The 7,896-nt window shown below is 44.4% G+C and overlaps 1 pseudogene; it reads right to left on the bottom strand.

Annotated features, from left to right (window-relative positions):
• Window positions 1-3,913: 3,913 nt before the first annotated feature.
• Window positions 3,914-7,153, bottom strand: LOC116762313 (annotated as a pseudogene).
• Between the last annotated feature and the right edge of the window lie 743 nt (window positions 7,154-7,896).

The raw sequence follows: 7,896 nt of genomic DNA on the forward strand, positions 1-7,896 counted from the left end.
ATTTGAAAGGAGCCTTGTCAGACCCAATTGCTCATCTTGGACAGCCTCCCAGAGAGACAGGAGGCAACTGGGACTTCCCTGGGTATACAGATGCAAGTGGGAGCCATTTGGGGGAGCTCATTCTACCATGCGAACAATGATGATGGCAAGCATCATTTTGGAGTCCTCCCTCAGCCCATTAGTTCTGGGGGCTTACTCTCCCAACAGCAGGCCAGTTAAATCACAAATAATCAAAGAAATGTAAATCAAAACCACAATGAGACATCACCTCACACCTGTCGGAATGGCTATTATCAAAAGACAACAAATATCAAGCAAGTGTTGATGAAGGTGTGGAGAAAGAGAACCCTCAGGCACTGTTGGTGGGCATGTAAATTGGTACAGACACTATAGAAAACAGTATGACGATTCCTCAAAATAAAAACTAAAACTATCATACAATCCAGCAATACCAGTTCTGGACATTTTTTCTGAAGAAAACAAAGACACCAATTTGAAACAGTATATACACCTCTATGTTCATTGTGGTGTTATTTATGGGAGCCAAGATATGGAAATATCCTAAGTGCCCATCAATAATTAATGGATAAAGAAGATGTGATGTATATATATATATATGTGTGTGTGTGTGTGTGTGTGTGTGTGTGTGTGTGTGTGTATGTGTTTATATATATCCAAGATGTGATATACACAATGGAATATTACTGAGCCATAAAAAGTGTGATATCTTGCTATTTGCAACAGCAGGAATGGACCCAGAGGGCATTGTGCTAAGTGAAATAAGTCAGATGGAGAAAAACTAATACAGTATGATTTCATTTATATGCAGAATCTAAAAAACAAAACAAATGAACAAACAGTAAACAGAAACAGACTCATAGATACAGAGAAGTAACTGGTAGTTGCCAAATGGGTAGTGGTGGGGAATGAGTGGAATAGGTGTGAGAGATTAAGAGCAACAAACTTCCAGCTGTAAAATGAGTCAGGTAGATGTAATATACAGCATAGGAAATACAGTCATAATTTTGAAAAGTGACAAATGGTAATTAGACTTAACAGGGATATCATTTTGTAGATGATACTCTCTTGTACGCTTGAAACATAAGTAAGTCAATTATACTTCAATAAAAAAGAAAAAATTTAAAATATAAATAAATGACAAAGAAATATATAGGTAAGTAAAAAGAGAGTATTAAGTCAGTTCATACTATTCCTTGGATTCTTAAACACAATTGCCCAGTCTAGCAAAGCAAGAAGACCAGCAAGACCAGTAAGTACTCCTTGTGTATCTCCTTTACTGAGTGAACAGGCACAGCCGAGAAGAGAAACAGGCATACAACTAACTTTCCAAATTTGAGCCATGAAATTTGACCATGGTTTGAGCCCTCCAAACGTAAGATATAATGGGGATATGGTGTAACTCTTCAAGCTCTCATCTAATCCTCTCTCCATTGAAGAAACAAAAACAGTGCAGTCATTAGAGAAACACTCTAGGTAGTAATTAAAAGCGGGCTCTCTGAAGCCAGGCTGAATTCCAGCTCCGCTACTTACAGAGTTATTCTGAGCATGTAACTTCTTCATGCCTCAGATTTTTCATATATAAAGTAGGTATAGGGCTTCCCTGGTGGTGCAGTGGTTGAGAGTCCGCTTGCCGATGCAGGGGACACGGGTTCGTGCCCCGGTCCGGGAAGTTCCCACATGCCGCGGAGCGGCTGGGCCTGTGAGCCATGGCTGCTGAGCCTGTGCGTCCGGAGCCTGTGTTCCGCAACGGGAGATGCCACAACAGTGAGAGGCCCGCGTACGGCAAAAAAAAAAAAAAGTAGGTATAATAATGGTACATAGCTTATACATTTGTTTTGAAAATTAATCTATGTAAAGTGTTTTGAAAAAGTCCAAGACATAGTGAACACTATAGGGCTTACTTACTGTTGTCTCCTTTTAATCAAACTCCAAGTTATTCTAACACAAAATAAAAGGAATTGGATGCTGTAAAAGATGGGAAGAGTTTTGGGGAAGACAGAAGAATGAATTTTTGAGAAACTTTCATGAACAACTGAAGCAACAGAAGATGACTAAAGATGTTGTTAGGAACATTTTATTATTTTGTGATTGACAAAATCTATAGGACTCTTCAATCTTTTGGGCTCAGATTTGCATTTCTTTCCATGGAACACATTTGGGTGAACCGATGGTTCCTGTCTAAACTGAAATCTAATCTGCCACAAAACTATCGCTTTCCCTATTTCTGATAAAATCTAAGTGTTTTCCTCGTTCCTTAAATATGGGAATTCAGTGTCATTTTTTGGATCCTACATATCTCCCTCTTTCAAACCCAATCAGTGGCAAATCCCGGTCAAATATGTTCACAGGTGTCTTTAACACTTCCTCTCTGTTACCATTTCACAAAGCTGGGTCCTCACCTTCCTGCTGCTGCATTGCTTGAGGCTTCCCAGCAGGCGCTGCTACCAGCGACCCTCACCTCACCCTTGCTAGAGTACAAGAGAAGAGATGGGTTTTATTTTTCCTTCCAAGGGTACAGATTTCAGAAAATAGCCATTTGAGTTCACTTCTACCACTAAAAGTAACCAAGTGGTAGTTTTATTCCTAATGTGATAAGCCACATATGAATTTAAAGAATAGTAATGCCCCATTTTACATATACATACAGAAACTGATAGAATGGCACACATACATAAGCATGTTTTATATATGTATATGTATAGGTGTATAATGGGTCATTGCTGATATAGATATACATATAGATATAGGTATATCTGTCTTTTCCCTCTTAGAAGCTACAATGATTCTTCACCAGTAGCTGTTCATACTAGCATGAACATGGATGTTAGTACTGAGCTCAGATCCAGCAAGTAATTCCTGACTTTCAGATCACTATGCAACTGAAGAATGCTTTGAAATGAATATCATATTTTTACTTTGAACATTTGTTGTTTCTGACTTGATGCATACCCGTTCTGAATTTTATAAGGGCCTCCATAGTGAGTGTGTATGTGTGTATACAGCCCCCTACACACATACACACGCAAAGAAAGAAAGCAAGTGAGAAGAAGATGCCTGTCAACTTCAATTCTGTATGCATAAAAATGCATGAGAGAAGGGACTGAAAATGTAGGGGCAAAAAGCCAGGAAATGTCAAGCTTGATAGGTCATGCCGAGGGGAAAAATGAACTCTAAATATGTCCTACCATTTAATGTACTGGTATACATTTGATTTTATATTCAACAAGAATATGTTGTGTATATCCACGATCATATCTAGATTGTTATTCTACCAAGCTAAGACTTCTGTTGCTCAGTGGAGCTCAGCATTTCAAGGCTGTTAATCTCTGCTTGTCATTCATGCCAGTTTTGGTGTGTGTTTTTTTGTAGTACAGGTTTTCTTTTTACATATACAAGACACATTAATCCATTAAATTTCAGGACACAGTACAAAAAAAAAAAAACAATTCAACTAATTCATCTGACAATGCTGTTCATATTCATGACGCCACTTTTTGTTGTTGTTGTTTTATTTCCTAATAATAAAGGAGGAGACTTAGAGCTGTTGGGCTGATATATATTTGGGGGTCCCCGCTCCCCCCCTCCCCCACACACCACCAGGGTGAACAGGAGGAAGAAAAGGGAGGGCAAGGCCCACAGCAAAGTTTCATAATCTTGAATCCAATGGGGGAGGAGAGGAAAGGAAGAAAAAAAAGGAGAAAATACAAATCCTATAATACATACAACAGAGTGGGGATGGTACAGACATGAAGCTGAGGCATGGGGTGGGCTGCTGGGGGTGGGGGCATCAGACCCCCCCCCCACATTCCTTTCTCTCTTTAATGCTCTTTCCATAGTTACCAGGCTGAGAAGCCCTCTCAGAAGATGGGACCAGGAGAAGAGAGTCAGGGGCTCAGTTGGCCCCCCAGCTGTAGCTGTTGTAGGAAGACTTGCTGGTCTGGGGCTTCTGAGGGATGGAGTTGATCTGGCTACATTGCCCACTGCCTGTGTGGCCATCCTGCTGCACGTGATGGTGAAGGATCTGGGAGTGAGGCTGCTGATGGGGGGTCAGAATGTGCCTAAAAAGGGCAGGTGGGTAGGCAGCAGCTGTGGCCCGATTGATGATGCCCCCACTTCCTAGGGCTGAAGGCAAGTTGAAGGAGGCAGCAGGAGTACTGGAATGAAAACCTTGTTTCTCAAAGGCCTGCTGGGTTTTGGAGTACACAGAACCTGAGATATCTGGCACACCTGTATTACTGAAGGTGACTGATACACCAGTGTTGTATCCATGAGACCCATATCCACTTGGCTGTTGGAAAAGGGTGGCTGATGCATTCACACTGACATTCACACCATGCTGCTTGGAAGAGGTAGGAGCCACAGGGAACACAGCAGGGCCATACTGGAAGGTGCTGGGGAGGCCCGGAACCCCTGTGTAGTACGGCAGGCTTTTGTAACTGTAGCCAGGACGCAGCGCCGGGTTCAAGAATGTCTGCTGCATGGTCTAGTGAGTCTGTGTCTGGTTCTGCTGGGGCTGGGCTAAGGCTGTGGCCGGGGCTGGGGACGAGGCATCCCCATGGCTGAACTTTGTGAGGTCACCAGAATAAGTGTTGCTGGCCAGGCTACCATCCCTCCCAGTCAGTGGAGTGGTGGGTGTGGGAAATGGGAGGCTGTGGTAATCCAATGGAAATCTTGTCTGAAGCATCTGCAGGTCATCATAACCATATACTTGTGGCGGGTAGGCATGTAACAGCCCTGGAGCCATAATATATGGATTAGGCAACAATGGTAGGACCCCAGGAGGGAGGCTGGGAGGAGCTTTTCCTGAAGTCATAGCAACTGAGCTTCGAGTGGAGGCTATGATGGTAGAGTTGCTGCCTAGACTGAGGCCCAAGCTCCTGCCACTATTGAGACTGGAAGAGACACTGACCACTGGTGCAGAGACTGTTCTGGATGTGGTGGAGAAAGTGCTGGAGGAAGAATGAAGATTTGCCTCACTCTCCATGCTTGTGTGCAAAAGAGTGGATGTCGAAGTCTGCCCAGAAGATGTTGATGATGAAAGGGTATTCTGCTGAGTAGATAACATGCTGCCGTGTTGTGTGCTGGTAGTATTTGGAATCTCCTCATTGTGGCTCAAGCCACCCAAGGAGGATGAGTGCTGATTGGCTGTCGTCAGTAAGGAAGTTGCAGATACCGTTTCACTGAGAGGGGGGATGCTAGAATTGGAAGGTGCAGAGCCTGTAGCACCTTCAACAGATTGCGTGTTTTGCAACTGCGTGGCCTGCACAGAACTGAAGCCATTCTTTGCCTGAGTCAAGTCCTTTTGGGATGACGAAGAGATGGAGCTGGGTTACCGCTGAGTCTGTGTGGATCACTGTTCATATAGAGGGCCCTGAGCGTTATTTTGGGAGGTATAAGCTGTCGACTGAATTGGGCCACTCTGATAACTGGACTCCTGGTTAGATGAAATTGTGGATGAAGATTCACTGGCCGTGCTGGTATAGAGGTTACTTGGAGCCTGGCTTGAAGAGGTGCTCGTGGTGGGGGTGGACTCATAATCAGAAAGGACAGACTCTGAACCAAACTGAAATGTCCCAAACTGCAGGCGGAGCCCTGAGATATGTGCTGAGACAGGCATCTCAACAGCCAGAGCAGGAATCTTAGAAGTCCCGGAGGCTTTTTTCTTCTGCTGTTTCAGTTTTTGCTGAGCTGGCTGAGGACTGGAGGATTGGTTGTCTGAAGACCCAGGAGACATTTGAGGAGTTGAGGTGGATTTGCTTGGCAGAGGAGAACACGGGTTGGTGGGGTGGGAGGTGAAGCAGTGGAGGTAGCCACTGTGGGTGGCTTCTCCTGAAGGAACACCTCCATCACAGTTGAAGACGGGGTGAAAGGCTAGTGCTTTGTAAAGGGGCTATGCACTGTTGAATCATTTGGGTTCTTCAACTCATACTGCATCAGCAATAGGGATTGTGTGGTGGAGCCCATGTTCCAAGAGGAGGTGGTGGTGGTTCCAGATTGAGAATGTTGAGATGCCAACTGAGCCAGGGCCTGAGCAGTCTTGAAGTGCTCCAAGAACTGGGAGCCTGTGGTGCTTCCACCTTTAGCTTCACCGACATCACCAACTTCTTTTCCTAACATGCTCACCATATTGTGATGAGAAAACATGTTCCCTGAAGCAGGCTGCGATATGGCGCTCTGCTTCGAGTTACTGAACACCAGAGGCTGGAGAAGAGAAGGAGACTGAGATGGATCCAGATTAGATGACTCATTCTCCATTGAAGGCAGTGTCTTCCCCAACAGAGCAGCAAGGTCAGTTCTCTGACCAGCAGTGACTGTCACATTCTCCACAGGCAGATGCCCTGACGACACATTAGAGGCAGTGAAAATCTTGGTCTCGGAAAGATCTTCATTCCCGTCTTCAATTTCCCACTCGTCTGTTGCAGTCCTCTATGCACTCATCCCATCATCGGGTTCAAAGTGGCCAGTGTTGTTCTATGTATTGCAGCTGTTATTGACATAGTTATCAGTATTTGCCGGCTCTGCATAATCAGCTGGATTAAAGGTTCCCATTCCTTGAGAAGAAAACCTTCCTCCCCACCTACCAGAGTCACCTCTGCCTCGGCCACGACCTCTTCTGCCTCTTTCTGTGCCTCTTCGAGAAGGCCCTACACTCTTGGTGCCATCTAACCCATTTTCCTGACCTCGAAACTCTCGTCCATGGCTGGCACCTCTCCCCCATCTTGGTGGCCCACCACGTCGCCGACTATAGTCTCTTTCCCGGTCTCGATTTTCTTTGCCCTCCTCGTTGGATTCCATTTGGCCACCATCCTTCTGTCCTGAGACTCCCTTCTTCTTCCCAACCATCTCCCAGGAATGCATATCTGGGTTTCCTTCCAGCAGTACATTGATGGCTCTGTTGACATCTCCATTGCAGTCATGCAAAGCAATGACACATTCATCCTGGTTCTTGCCTGTGATATCAATCAGTTGTTTCACCTTTTCCTCAAAGCCAGCATCATTATGGTCCAAAATCATCTGTGCAAGTCGAATTTGCTCCTCAGTGGCCCAGGGCCGCTGCTTGTGCTGTCTGGTTTTAATTTTCAGGTCGTTCCCAGTTTCCTCGGGCTCGGTTAATGCCCACCCATGTCATCATTTATAGTATATACGAATAACAATATTTACAACGTAGAATACTCAGTTTCCTCCTTATACCAGTTTTTAAAGAATTGTTTGAATGTAACTGCACAACATGCTGTTTTGTCCCCTAGTGTTGTCCCAAAGTCTTTTGTGACTGAAAAGCTATGGTGATCATGGACCTGTGGTTTCTAGGTAAAAGGCTGCTTTTCTCCCCTACAGGATGAGTCAGGAAAATCAATCACACCCAAACATAAAGCAATACATCTCCAAGCACACTTCTGTCTGATTCTTCTCACTAGCATAACATAAATGAGAGATACAAGGAGTTGGTCTGCAGCCAGACTCCCTCTCATTACCCCTCAGCCACTTCCTTCCTTCCATCACAAGTGAGAGCTGACTCATCTGTAAGGGGCGTGCAGTGGAGCACCTCGACTTTGAATGACTGTTCACACCTAACTTCCCCAGCAACATTTAATTTTAATGTGCTTCCTTGTTGTGATGCTCCTCAGGTGTCCTCTGTGTGGTTAACCCACTCCAAGGGTGGCATGCATAGTGGGTCAATATTCCCCTTTCGTGTGCCTATAGCACATAGATAATCAATAACTAATATTGTTATTATAAACAATTATAACAATAAATAATATTGTTTCCCACTTAGTCCAGACATCTTTAGAATTCTCACTACAATTGCATGTCAGGTGAACTTCATCAGTCAATCAGGGCTAAAACCTACTTGTTATGCCTAGGTTACTCATTTTC

Source organism: Phocoena sinus, chromosome 11 (assembly GCF_008692025.1).
Source record: "Phocoena sinus isolate mPhoSin1 chromosome 11, mPhoSin1.pri, whole genome shotgun sequence".
Taxonomy (NCBI): Eukaryota; Metazoa; Chordata; class Mammalia; order Artiodactyla; family Phocoenidae; genus Phocoena; species Phocoena sinus.